Source organism: Podarcis erhardii (genome assembly GCF_964252035.2).
Source record: "Podarcis erhardii genome assembly, chromosome: 8".
Lineage (NCBI taxonomy): Eukaryota > Metazoa > Chordata > Lepidosauria > Squamata > Lacertidae > Podarcis > Podarcis erhardii.
Genome location: NC_138499.1, coordinates 33293119 through 33308288, shown reverse-complemented (window position 1 = coordinate 33308288; position 15170 = coordinate 33293119). Strand labels below are relative to the sequence as shown.

General features: G+C 42.2%; 1 pseudogene across 1 annotated transcript; it reads left to right on the top strand.

Moving 5' to 3' along the window:
• The first annotated feature begins 6782 nt into the window (after positions 1 to 6782).
• Positions 6783 to 8172, top strand: LOC309349003 (cofilin-1 pseudogene; annotated as a pseudogene). Its single transcript has one exon. The product of its transcript is annotated as a cofilin-1 pseudogene (transcript).
• The last annotated feature ends 6998 nt before the right edge of the window (positions 8173 to 15170 follow it).

Here is a 15170-nt window from a genome sequence, read left to right as displayed (position 1 = left end):
AGAGCCTAGGAAACCACTAGCAAAGAGTGACATGGCTGGCTGCTGTTGCCCTCAGAGCTAGAAATTACTAGCTGCAGTACACAGGAACTATATTCCTCACAACAGCATCTAACTAGGAACCAGACTGTGTTAGGGGAGAGAGAGAATGTTTGGAAGGAGATATTGAGGGCTGTGGGAGGAAGTCGATGTCGGAGAGTTATTTGACATGGAAGCTTTGTAGATTCTTGGTAGCATCTGGGGGGTGGGTTAAACAGAAGGCATTTGTGTGATCATGTTACATATTTCAAGGTCATACGTTCAATGAACTGTGGACCACTGCTTGTCATCTGCAAGTCCTCAGGGTGGACACTTTACGGTTTCTGCTGAGTACGGAAACTTGTAAGGAGACTATGCCTGTTGAACATTCAATCCCAGTTGGAAAGGGGAAATTGCCAGTGCAAAGCGACTGAATGCTGCTGAAGTCTTTCTCCTGCTCGTAGCAAGTGCTCCAACAGATATGGTATGTGATTGATAGAGGTGACGAGATTAGACAAACCATCAAGCTCAAAGGCCCAGGAAAATCTGTTGAGGGCATTTTCAAAGCAATGTGGATGACACCAGGACTTGGTCCTACCTGATCCCTTTGTGACGGCAACAGCAGCAGTTCCTTAGCAGCCTCCCCCAGCTTTGTGCCCTCCAGGTCACATCTGCCCCATGGGGTTTGTGTGGGGTTTGTGTGCTGCCTATCTGGACTACCAAGGAATAGCAACCCTCTTGCCATGCCTGATCATTCTGCTTGCCTGGCCTGCCTGCTCAGTCAGACAGCTTGCTTGGGGCTTCCCAGACTTCCCTTGCCTTTTTAAATTGGCTACACTTGCATGCTCAGTCATCAGAGTGATGAAAAGGTAAACGGACCCCTGACCATTAGGTCCAGTCGTGGCCGACTCCAGGGTTGCAGCGCTCATCTCGCTTTATTGGCCGAGGGAACCGGCGTACAGCTTCCGAGTCATGTGGCCAGCATGACTAAGCTGCTTCTGGCGAACCAGAACAGCGCATGGAAACACCGTTTACCTTCCCGCCGGAGAAGTACTTATTTATCTACTTGCACTTTGAGGTGCTTTCAAACTGCTAGGTTGGCAGGAGCAGGGACCGAGCAATGGGAGCTCACCCCGTCGTGGGGATTCGAACCGCCGACCTTCTGACCGGCAAGTCCTAGGCTGTGTGGTTTAACCCACAGCACCACCTGCATCCCCAGAGTGATGATGGGTGAGTGCAAATACAGTATATAGAGAGAACAGTTTTGTACTGCAACTGCACAGCGGCTACAGACACCGTGCAACTGCATTGCACACTATCTTCACTGTTGCAATTTATGCACTGGCTCAGTGATAAACCCAACTTCCCCCATGGCAAAATATGATACTGTGTCATCCCTGCCCAATGCTGCCTGGAGAAAACACCTGGCTCTCCTGCACCAAATGTTCAGCAACTGAACATTGGTTGTGACATCCTGTTGTCTGAAAATACAGTTGTTAGCAGTAAAGATACAGAAGGGCAAGGATGCTTACCATAAATAGTAATGGGTAGAGATGTAGGATAGGCAGTCCCAGGTATAATTTGTATAATTGCACCTGAGGGAAGTCTGTAGCTCAGTGGTTGGGCACATTCTCTGCATGCAAAAGATGCCAGGTTCAATTCCTGGCATCTTCAAGTTGGGCTAGAAAATAAGCTTGTCTGAAGCTTTGGGGAACCACTGTCAGGCACAATACTGGTCCATTGTCCTGGCTCATTGTAAGGAAAGGGTGTTTTTTTTTTCAGCCCAAGGGCTGCCTTGCCTTCTACACAACCTTCTGGGAACCACATGCCCATGGTGGGTGGTCCAGAAGCAAAAGTGGGTACAGCAACAAAGGTTAATTTACTCACACATCCCTCTCTATTCTTCATCCAGGCAAGCAAGAAGTATGAGCATTCGAGAATACATCCCAGCATAGGAAAAGCATTCAAGGAGGCTGCCAAGCAGGGCCAGCTAGGTAGGGAGTAGCTGGGGGGGGGAGGGTCCCCAGTCGGGGGTGACTGTCTTATATTAGCTAGTTGGTTGCAATATCCTGTGACTTAATGCAAGCAAAATTACTAAATGCACCCCTAAGCGTCATTACTCCAAAGCAACTCCCACTTCTCTAGTTCTTCCCATTAGAGAAGCAATTTATATATAATTGTGGTCACAATAACTGTGCTTCTCAGTTGAACAGTGTTTCATAGTGGAAATAGGTCAGTAATTGCCCACTATGTATATAATTTAATATATGAAAAACCCCAAATGTTTAGGTGATGTATGCTCCTGGTAACGGTTCAGCCACTCCAGTTTTACTTGCTACTAAAGATGCATCAGCTAACTTGTGAGTTTGCAGGTATGCATCGGGCACTTCTCTGAAATCATAGAGAAGAGACCAGAAGCAGCTGCACTCTAAAGCAGGCCTATCCATTTCTCTATGACCCTTTTGAAAACCAGATATGGGAAGAGGGTCTGAAAAAAGATTAGCACATGCCATTAATAGATGAATAAAAGGAAACAGCCAAATGTCTTTGGCACCTTTGAGTGATGCATACCACAATATAAAATGGTGGCCATACTCTGCAGCTGTCACACTTATACTTGAATAGTCCAAATTCATGGGGTAAATCTGTCTGAAAACACCTGTAAACCAATTTAATTACTTCCTCAAGGTCCTTGATGAGGTGCAGCTCAAGGCAGAGAAGTAAAAAAATAAATCCATGTGGCATTTAAACTGAAGACACTGAGATGCCCAAATGCACTGAATTCAGATATGAAGTTGAAGTATTTGGTTGTGTCTATACTAAAATGCAGCATAAACACAGTATCATTACCACAAATTGGTATAATTCCAGTTGTGATGATGAAGTAACAATGGGACTATTTGAATCACCGCATCTTCTCCTGGTGAGTCATCCTGAGTGTAGAAATTTTGTCTTAGTGCAAAAAGAGTAGCAGCTATGTCACAAAAGGTTCAAGTCCAGATGGAGTGAAAGAGAGTTTCAAAATGTATGAGTAGTTTTATACCTCAGGATTAGACAGACATAAGTTAAGATGTTAATGACTAACAGTGCAATCCTGTATGTGTTTTCTCAGAAATAAGTCCCTTTTGAGCTAAGTTTGGCTTACTCCCAGATGAGTGGGTATAAGCAACCTTAATCATTGGTCTTCACTAGCCATTTTTTTAAAAAATAGTCTCCTTCGTTAATAGATATACCAGCATTAAATAACTCTGGGACATAGAGCCAGTGTTGTGTAGTGGTTAGAGTGTTGGATTAGGACCTGGAAGACCAGGGATAAAATCCCCACTCATCCATGAGGCTCACTAGATGACCTTTGACCATTCACGATCTCTCAGCCTAACCTACCTCACAGAATTCTTGTGAAGATAAAATGGGGATTGGAAGATTAATCTGAACACCTAAGAGGAATGGAGGGATGGGAAGAAGAAGAAGAAGAAGAAGAAGAAGAAGAAGAAGAAGAAGAAGAAGAAGAAATTTGAGCCTCGCAGATTAATGAAGTTGCGAAAAATATGGAAAGGCTACAAGCTGTACTGTAGCCAACAATACTATTTTGAATTTAAAGTGTAATTACTTATTAATGGTGCAACACTGATATGCATGCAGCAAGAAATTAAGAGAAAATATGTGGAATTGAGTAGAGTAACTGTTAGAACTGGAATAGCAAAATAATTCTTCCTGTAACCTGCTGATCTGTTTAAATGGATAGCTGGTATATACAGTTTGAATTTTTTTAAAAAGGCCAGTCACCCCAACAGAAAAATGTGAATCAGCTGAAGAATAAACAAAGATAACGAATGTCAACATGTAAGAATCAATGTTAAAAATGACAAAGCATTTTTGCTCTCTCATGGCTACAAGTGATAGTCGTTGATTTTTTTAAAGCATATATTAACAACATCTGTATATGATTCTTTAGAAAATATATAATTTGTTGCCTTTGGACAATAATTTTGGTCATCAGTTAATGTAAATAGGGCTGCTGTACGTCCAGATTTCCCCAGACATTACCAGGATTTAAAAAATAAATAAATAAAGTCCAACAACTGCTGCGACTGAAGGTGGCTTTAAAAAAAAAGTCAGAACATCACAGTGGAAAAGGAATCAGCATCTGCTAAACTGCCTGCAACTGTTTAAAGACACATAGGTTTTATTTAATGTTTGTTGGTCACTTTTAAGCCAACTGGCCTCAAGCTTGGCTGAGTGAATTGTACAATCTCTTAAAAATGATCAATATTTCTGCAGAGTAGAAATATAGCTCTAACAAGTTAAACGAGCAGCACTGTCTTGTTGGGAGATTCTGTGGACCACACTCCCTTTTCTAAAAACATTTTTTAAAAAATCCCACATGATTTATCCTGTAACCAAGGACTTTTCATTTTCAGCACAGAAACTTGTTTATTGATGTTGGCTAAGTTGCCATCCAAGCCAGTTAGATAGCACTGATGTAAAATGATTTCTGCAAAACTTCCCACTGGCCTGCTCTCTCAAGGATTTGGATAACTAAATCCTTTGTTTCTGTAATCCAATTAAGAGCCTGCATAGCAGCAAAGTTTGGGAAACAGCTAAAGTTGGGTGATCAAGAAAGTTAGTGGTCTGCAACTGAGAAGGCAAAGAGGAAACTTTGGAAGTATGAAAGTTCATAAAACTTTCTCAAAACATACTCTGATTGTCATGTGTTTCACCACCCATTGAGATTTCTGCCTATTTCATAAAATTCCTGAACTTCCCAAAGTCCTTATTATTGCTGGTATTTTACTGTTCTGGAGGGAGCGGTGGGAATTATGGGCACAGGATATAAAAAAGTCATAAAGGACTCGGTGGCATCTCCAGGTTTTGTGGGTTCCTTGCTCAAGATTCTTCAAGTGGCCCTATCAGCTTGCCACAATCACCTTTGCTCATTTCCTTGTTGTCTCCCTTTGTGCCCAACACTCATCATCAGTGCTCAGAATGAGAGAGCAAGGCAAACAGAGGCTCTTGTTGGATAAAGCAGGGTGAGGGAGCTCTGGGGATCAGCAGACTGCTGGCATATGGGCCATAGAAGATGCCAACCCTTTTGATGGCTCCAAAATTACTGTATCCACACTTCTAAAAGCTATATCTGTTTTCCACTAGACCAGCTTTGTAATACCCCAAATCCTGAAAATATAGTTTCAGGAGGCTGCTGAGGATATTCTGTTAGATACAAACCACCTTCTCTATGATATCATCAACACTTTCACTTATCCTGTGCCTAGAATGTGGGAGATTGCACTCAAACATATCTATGCATGAGTGCTAGTTAGTGCATGAAGGGGGTAAAACCAGAAAGTTCTGTTCCTAGATTCTGCTAGGTTATGCCCCCTGTTCTCTGTGAGGTGAGGAAGTGAAGCTGCTGTTCCTCACACTCTCTCCATGCCATGTTATTGACCATGATGGACATGTCTGAACTTGCTCCAAGTTCACACAGCATGTTTTAATCTATATGCTGTATTTTGCAACCAAGAGTAATCTACCTGTGTTCTCCTTGCTGTTGCATGGAATAATGCATGAACCAGACCTTTGAATCTAGTAAGTAAGGCATTTTAAACTTACTTAACAATGTGTGGCCTGTTCATTGCTAGATGGGTACAGAGAGAAGGCAAGCATTTTAAGGCAGACTAAAAGGGATCTACAAAAGAATTTAACAACCTATATTCGACAATATGCTGCTGGTGAACTCTGAGTGTGTTTATAACTCTGCTGGGGGCTGTCTCCCACTGGAGAGTGTTCAGAGCCCTACAAATTGAATCTAGACTCCCAGATTATTGTTTTGTTAATTACCCACACATATGTCAGATCCATTTTCCACATGCACACAGAAAGCATGGGTCTGAACGGTTTTCCATTTGACCCACACTTTCTAGGTATGAGTCCCAGCAGTTTTCCCCTTGCCCTACTGCTTTCCCTGGGAAAATCCGCTCTTTAGTGCTAAATCAGAGGAAACATCAATCTGGATAAACCTCAGATTGCCGTTTGCTCCAATTGAGTGCTAAAGAGCAGTTTTCTCCAGGGAGAAAAGGGAAAAGCAGTGGGACAAGAGGAAGTCTGAATAAGCCCTATATCTGTGTCTCTCTCTCTCTCTCTCTCTCTCTCTCTCTCTCTCTCTCTCTCTCTCTCACACACACACACACACACACACACACACAAACACACACACACTCATCCCCTACAGTTTACAGAATCCCTGAAGAGAGGCAATGACTGTTTAGCCAGACTAAGTCTGTAGCACATATATACCCTCTGTTCTTAGATCAAAAGACCAATCCTTATCACAAGACAGGTCCCTCCATATATCATCTCCCTGGAGAGCAACCTGCACAGTTAAGACATCAATGGGACTATTAATTGTGTACTTACAGTTGGATAGATCTTTGAAAAAATCATCCCTAAATTGGGTATTTATAAAGAATCTGCAAAGCGGTGGTACTGTGTGTTCAAGCTGATCTTCCTTTGATGTACGCCACTGTGGTAATTACACACAAGATTAAAGGAAAATAGTGGAGACCACAGAGATTCAATCTCTTCCCACTAGCATAAGGCCTTTTCACGGAAAACCTCTGATTCCTAGGAAGGAAAGTTTTCAGGTCTTATCTATCTGTTCCAGTGTTTTAGTAATTTTTATCCTGCTTTTCAATTGGATATTTTCAAGGCACTGTACAAGACTGATACAACATCAATCCAAATAAATTACTAAAATGAAATAGAAGGCCGACGCCACAACAGCAGCAGCAGCTCCGAGCGCGAAGAGCACCGCCGCCGCCGCCGTGCACACCTTCTCTCCCTCCTTCACCTTTCCCTTCGTCGCCTGCAGCACCATGGCATCTGGCGTAGCCGTCTCTGATGGAGTTATCAAGGTCTTCAATGACATGAAGGTGCGCAAAGCATCCACCCCAGAAGAGGTGAAGAAGCGCAAGAAAGCTGTGCTCTTCTGCTTGAGCGAGGATAAGAAGAACATCATCCTGGAAGAGGGGAAGGAGATCCTGGTGGGGGATGTGGGGGACACCATTGATGACCCCTACCTCTACTTTGTCAAGATGCTGCCGGACTGTGACTGCCGCTATGCCCTTTACGATGCCACCTATGAGACAAAGGAAAGCAAAAAGGAGGACCTTGTCTTCATCTTCTGGGCGCCTGAGTGTGCCCCCCTGAAGAGCAAGGTGATCTATGCCAGTTCTAAGGATGCCATCAAGAAAAAATTAACAGGGATCAAGCATGAGTTGCAAGCAAACTGCTACGAGGAAGTCAAGGATCGCTGCACCCTTGCGGAGAAATTGGGCGGGCAGTGCCGTCATCAGTTTGGAGGGCAAGCCCTTGTGAGCCACCCCCTCCCCCGTTGTGCCAGCGTCTTCGGAGCTTCCATATTATTGGCCCTGTGCTATCATTTTTTGGGGGTTCGGTGGGTGGGACGTGGGGTGGGTTCTCCGTTTTAGTTAGGTTCCGGTTTTCTGCCTTCTCACCTTTTTACCCCCTCTGGTGCTCCCTTCTCATGAAAGCAGCTGCAGCCCCACCTTGCGGCTGCTGTTAAAACTTGCCAAACCAGCTACAGCTCCTTCTCCCTGTTCCCTGTTCCCTGGCCCCCCAAACCTTCCTCTATCCTTCCTCCCCCTCTCCAAGCCTAGACTCTTAAGGTGGCATTCCTTGAGGCCCCACTTCTTGGCTGCTTCCTTCACCCCATGGGACCATTGGTTTCCTCCATTCCAGCTTTGGGACCACTCTCAAGCAGGATTCCACTCCTGGCCAAGGCTTGAATATGGTGTGGGAGGGAGGGCAAAAGGAAGGGGGCACCTAAAGGCAGGGGTCTCCATGGCCCCTCATTCCAAAATTAGTCCATCATTCCCAGTGTGTAAATTTTTTTTCTTTTTTTGGTCTCTGTATGTGTGTTTTTGGAAAACAAATGTGGAATGGCAGCTGTGTTCCTGGCCCCCCCTCCCAGTGACCCACAACCCCTCCCTCTTTACCGCCATAGTGGCTTTGTGCTTGTCCGTAGTACTGTGTATAAATGAGATATTGTGGAGAAAGTTGCACCCATCTCAATGTTGGGGGTGGAATTAACAAAATATGGAAGCAGCACCAATGATCTTCAATAAAAAAATTAAATAATGCTAAAAATAAATAAATAAATAAATGAAATGAAATAGAAAACTATAAAACAGCGGAGAAAATGGAACAGGAAGGGGTTCAAATAAAACAAAACCATCATCAGTAATAGAACAGAACCCCTAAAAGCCATTGGCAGGTGCTTAAAACATAGCAGAGTACGCACACGGCGAACAACCCTGTGGAAAGAATTCCAAAAACTGGTGCCACCACCGAGAAGGCCCAGTCCCTGTTACCACACACTAAGCAAGAGAAAAGCCCCTACATTTGATCTCAGTTTAGACCTTAAGATGACCTTTAAAGTCCTATATGGAAACACACACAATCACGAATTGTACTGGAAATGGTAGATCCACAACTTCCTCCAAAGAATCCAGGGAACTTTAGTTTAAGAGGGCTGGATATCATTTAAATGTATGGTGAGGATCTGTCCTTGGTTAGAAGTTAGCAAATTGGGCTACTGAAGCTTATGGTACTGTATTTCTAACTTAATTATAATAATTATTTGTAAATCTGTATCTATACATATACATTAGTTTATGCAATTTTTATACAAATCTGCATATTTTGTCACCTTTTGGGGTGGGGCATTTCTTCTTTTTAAGTGCTCACCCTAGTCTCTTTACATATTGAACTGAAGAAGAAAGTTCTTGGCTGCTTTAAACAAAAATGTCACCAATCAGTAATGGGTAAACAAGGGTCCACATCCTCTTTGTATGTATTAGCAGAGCTTTTAGATGTTAGAAGACATCTGAAGGCAGCCCTGTTTAGGGAAGCTTTTAATGTTTGATGTTTTATCGTGTTTTTAATATTCTGTTGAGAGCCACCCAGAGTGGCTGGGGCAACCCAGTCAGATGGGTGGCTAATTATTATTATTATTATTATTAGTAGTAGTAGTAGTAGTAGTATCATTAATATTGAAAAAGTCAGTTAGAGTTGGGCAGGGTCTAAACAATGTTTGTACTCATGCTATCAGACTCATCTCTAGTAACAAACTTGTACACGTGTGGGAGAGCCTAAGCATTAGAACATTTGGCCCTCTAGGTCAGGGTTTCCCAAACTTGGGTCTCCAGCTGTTTTTGGACTACAATTCCCATCATCCCTAGCTAGCAGAACAAGTGGTCAGAGATTATGGGAACTGCAGTCCAAAAACAGCAGGAGAAGCCTGCTCCAGGTGTTATTGACATAGCTCCATTCCGCCCATTTTTCTCGTTTAGCCATTCACTATTTTAAAATTCTGTATAGAAAAATACATCTACAAATCTAAAACCAGACAGTAAAAAACCTTCAGATTTATTCAGTATCTGCAATATCATCAGCTGCATTCTGCCTTTTGAGGAACGGCTGTAGCTCAGTGGCAGAGCATCCCAGCATCTCCAGGTAAGAATGTGAGAGAACCACGTCTGAAATCCTGGAGAGCCGTTACCAGCCATTGCAGTTAGTACTGAGCTGGATGAACCAATAGTCTGAGTCAGTAAGGCAGCTTCCTATGAAATTACATTCTCTGGACTTGGCTAACGCCATTAAAAATGGGGCAATTTTGCTTTTATTTTAGCAAAAAGCAAACAAATCTTTCTTCTGAACGACAGTCCATTATTTACAGACCAGGGATTTGAGTTGACTTACCCATCCTGCACCAGTCCTCCCCAACCTGATGCTTTCCAGAACTTGAATCCAATTAAGTAATGTTCTGAAAAGACCCACTGAAAGCAATAGATGGGACAACTAAAGTCTATTAATTTCAATGGGTCTGTGTTTGACTCAACTGGATTCAACATCAAATGTTTTGAACTAAAACTCCGATCATCCCTGGCAGAAGCTCCTGGGAGTTGGAGTTCCACAACATCTGGAAGGCACCAGGTTAGGGGAGGCTGCTCTGCACTACGTAAGCTGTAAATAATGGCATGAACAGAAGATTCCGTTCAATAAAATTTTTCACTCTTTAACTGTGAAGCAGGTGGCTACATAAGTGCAAAATCTCTCAAGAACTAACCTAGTAAGAATTGTTCCACAATAATCAACTTCGGTGATTTACAAGGGCCTGAACTTTCAGATTAGGCCCTGCCATTTTTCAGCTCTTGACTTCATCATTACTGACTTGAATCTGACATCATCATCACAAGGCATGGTTGGGATCAACTTAAAGTTAAAACATGTGGTTGAAATCAAGTGAGAAAGAAAAGCAACCTGACACATTTTTCTATATCTATTTATCATTTCGATAACACGCCAGCGACCCAAGTTTTAGAATGAGTTTGTACAAAGCCACCATTTTGTGTACCTACACATTTATGTAGTCAAATTTCTGGTCACACAGTGTAGTTATTTGTTACTCATCAATATGAGGAGTGATCTGGGGCAGGTTTAGGAGCAGACGATACAGGCAACCTAACTGAGCACCACTTGCCACGTTCTATCACGGGAAAATTTCTAACTTCAGTGCCCGTTCAACAAATGGCGAGAGTGTGTGTGAGAGAATGATGAATTTACACAGAGACATCTTATCACATCTCATAGAACTGGGATAAATCATGCATGCAAATTGGGCATCAAAGTCATGGAAATGGGCTACAACAGCCATTTAAAAAAATCAAGGTATTCAAAAGTTGGACAAATGGAAGGAGTACCATTTGGTCTAGGGCTGGCACCAAAGTAAATGGTAAGTCTTCATTTACAAAGTAAAAGAGGGAAAGGGCATCCCATTGGCATGGAGGTTAGATCCTGGCCCCTGGTGACAGACACTATTAAGAGGAAAGCCTGATCCAATTCTATCTGCAATAGTTTCATTCAAAGTTGTGTTTCTTGATCACACTAGACTACAGATGAATGATAAGTAATGGGGCTTGCAGCTTTGCAGTTTGTTCTCTGTGGTAATTACTGTCCCAAGAAACAGGCCAGGCTCCATCTCAGTACAGTGGTACCTCAGGTCAAAACAAAATAAAATAAAAATTTTTTTTAATTTTAAAAAATTTTATTTTTTATTTTGTTTTGACCATGGCAGACCAACACGGCTACCTATCTGTAAGTGGTACCTCAGGTTAAGTACTTAATTCGTTCCGGAGGTCCGTACTTAACCTGAAACTGTTCTTAACCTGAAGACCACTTTAGCTAATGGGGCCTCCTGCTGCTGCTGCGCTGCCGGAGCCCGATTTCTGTTCTCATCCTGAAGTAAAGTTCTTAACCTGAAGCACTATTTCTGGGTTAGCAGAGTCTTTAACCTGAAGCGTATGTAACCTGAGGTACCACTGTACATTTCTTAACAGCTCTATTTGGTTTTTCCAATATTCAGCAATATAGCAAATAGAATATAAAACAACACTAGCTGTTTTATAGTCACACACACATCTAAAGGGTTTATATAACAACATAGAGAAAAGCTAAACTGTGAATGAGAGACAGTGACTAGCCCCAAATCACCCAGGGACTTTAATGGCTAAGTGGGAATTTGAACCCAGGCCCTAATGCTGTACCCACTGCACCACACTGGCTCACTGATACAAAGACATTACCTGAGGAAAGACAAATGGAGGGAGGGAGAAGATAGAAATTTTCAGTTTTGCTTATTTCCCTTTAAGCACTGTACGGTTTGAGAGTGTACATTCAGAAGAGTTTTCATTTCTGTCAGATTAATTCCTGCTCTGATTTTTGCAGCTCTTGATTATCTTATTCAGGCCTGAAGACATATTTAAATGTGTGTGGTGGGTAATGGTTATTTATATTTCATGAACAGAAATGGCAATGGCACCTGATCAAGCTTTTCCTATAAAACAGGAAACCACCGGCAGCATGGGAAGAACGGACTGCTTGACGCTACACCGCAGTGAAGACTGCAAAAGCTAATCTATAAGGCCATTAATTATGAAAATGTACCAATATAAGATGATTTAGCCTCCAAATCCACACAGCCGCAGCTTTACAAGAAATCTGAGGAGGAATTCAATCTGCTTGACAGGATTATGGTAAGAAGAATGCTATTTGATTGGCTTGCCAGTGATTCAGAAGAGAAAATCCAGTACACAATCTTTTGGCAGCACAATCCGAGTGGACCTTGACCTCTGATTAAGTGGTGACTATTTCTTCCAACTGCAGCGTATGTGGGAGTTTGTGGGCAGTATGCTGAGTGAGAGAGAAAGCACCTCAGCTGGGCTTTTCCTTTCACATGACAGAAAATGAGGCAAAAGCATGAATGAGAAGTAGAGCAACAGTACTGGAATTCCCCCCCACACACACACACCTCAATCCCACTAGACAGTCTGGTATTTTATTAAGTCATCTTTCAATTTCTTTGTTATCTCCGTTACGCAGTGACAAATATTCCTCAATATCTCAAGAATATTGCTAAGCGCAGCGGCGTCATTGGCGGAGGCTGTGGCTCATAGCGTTGTGACAGGATGGCAAAATTGAGAGAAGCCCCACAGACAAATAAATTTATCTCCAGTGAACACTCCAAACAGGAATGTGAAACGGAAAAGCCATTTATAGAACTGAATAAAGATACTGTGCACATCTCGCTTTCTGCCAATCGCTCTGGGGACTTCCCCAGATTTTCCTCAGAGAGGAAATGTTTCACAAACCTTGGCAAGGGAGTTCTTTAATTATGGGAAGAGAGGGAAAGGGCTAAAGAAATGTGTTATTTGCGATTTTAACAAATGGAATGACCAATGGCTATATTCCAGGTTTCATGTCCATTTTGCTACTATTATTTTTTCTGATATGCAGATATGTTATAACTGTAGAGAGAGAAAATACACTTGTAAAGCCTTTCACACATTATGTTTCCCAAATGCAGGCCTTCAATCAGAAAAAGTAAATATGTGAAGCAGTCTTCGTATCTTACTTTTTCACCTATTTATTTATATTACAGTGGTACCTCGGTTTAAGAACTTAATTCATTATGGAGGTTCTTAACCTGAAATTGTTATTAACCTGAGGTACCACTTTAGCTAATGGGACCTCCTGCTGCCGCCATGCGATTTCTGCTCTCATCCTGAAGCAAAGTTCTTAACCTGAGGTACTATTTCTGGGTTAGCGGAGTCTGTAACCTGAGGTACCACTGTATTTATACTTTATATCTCCATCCATTTCTTCCATTCTGGGCCCCACAGAATATGTGCTTTCCAAGCAACTTCTTATCCATATACTATCCAAATCCAGGCCAGCTTAGTTTCAAGTAAGGTGTCTTCAGACCATGCTATGTGACTTTTCCCAGTATGAATATTTACACCCATGTTAGGGAAAAGTAAAGTGTGAATGACCTTAAAAGTGATATCCAACAACAAAGAGTCCTGCTGAGGTTTCAGTTTGATTATATATGTGCAAACAGATAATTAAAATGACCAACATTTGAGCCACAAAGGGCTATTACAGTCTAGGAAGGTCACCTAGGCCTGCCTTCCTCCCATGTGGTGTTGAAAATGAAAAACAGGATTAAAAGCCTCGCTCTACGTGGGGCTGCCCATTAAGCTGACCCAGAAACTCCAGCGGGTGCAGAATGCTGCAGCGAGGCTCCTCACGGGGTCTCTGCTATGGGAGCATATTCACCCAGTGCTTTTCAAGCTGCACTGGCTCCCGGTGGAGTACAGGGTCAGATTTAAGGTGCTGCTTTTGACCTTTAAAGCCCTTCAGGGCCTGGGACCCTCGTACCTACGGGACCACCTCTCCCGGTATGCCCCACGGAGAGCCTCAAGGTCCATAAATAGCAACACTCTAGTGGTCCCGGGCCCTAAGGAAGTTAGATTGGCTTCAACCAGAGCCAGGGCCTTTTCAACTCTCGCTCCGGCCTGGTGGAACGCTCTGTCTCCTGAGACCAGGGCCCTGCAGGATCTGATTTCTTTCCGCAGGGCCTGTAAGACAGAGTTGTTCCGCCTGGCCTTTGGCTTGGAGCCAATTTGATTCCCTCCCTCTCTTTCTTTTTTCTTTTCCTTTTTCCTCCTGCAATGAGGCTACATTTTAATATTTTAATGTTTCAGTATTTTAATGTTGTTTTTAAGTTATAATAATTCAACTTGTTTTTTATTATTGCTTCTTAGCCGCCCTGAGCCCGGCCTTGGCTGGGGAGGGCGGGATATAAATAAAAATTATTATTATTATTAAAGGTTCAGTCTCATAGATGAAGAAATTGACACACCATGAAGTTCAGTGTTTTCATTGTGCTAGAATTAATTGGATCATCCTTGCAGGCAGAGACTTCTTAAATGAATACAAAGTAGCTAAAATAACAAGGTCTTTGGACCTTACTGTGAGCAATGATTGTATTGACTTAAGCAACTGTGAAATATCTGAATGATTATGCATAACAGAGTTCTGTTTGCCACTTACTAGTTACCATAAATGTGATGTTACATTGTCATTGGCTCACAGTTGTTGGCCTTTGTAGTATTACTTTGGGGATTAGCAGAATTGTCTATAAAGCTCAGTCCAGCTGCAATAGCAAAGGCAATTCTCATTTTATAGGCTAATAAATATATTTAACAGGTCTCGTTATGTTTTTAACATAATATATGACATGAAAACCTTTGATTTGCCTTCCCTTTGTAGGATATAAAATGGAAGCATGAGGATAACTCCCAGCACTGGATTTATGCCTGAATCAGGGACATTTATGGGAGAAAAACTCTTGTGGTTTCTATTCCAGTTTTTCAGATGGCCACTGGGGCCAGGAAGTGATTACTTCCACTTGATCTCTATCTCTTCTTTTTTCTTTATCACTAAGAACTAAAGAAACTAGGGTGCCATTTTAGTTTTCAGTAAGGATGTTGTTTCAGTAAAGGAAAACAGAATTGCTAGCAAGGTTTAAAGGCCCATTCTTTGGTATAGTCAACATGAAGCTGTTTAAAAACAGTCCTTCAAAAGACCACTAGTTGAAATAAGTTTAGACATATCACAGAACCTGCAGAAATGTTATAAAATGCAAGTCAAAGAAAAGCAAATGGGTTTATGCATTGGTCTATTAAATAAAACTAGTCACAAACTACGTAGGACATGTTTGCTCTGAAGAATAA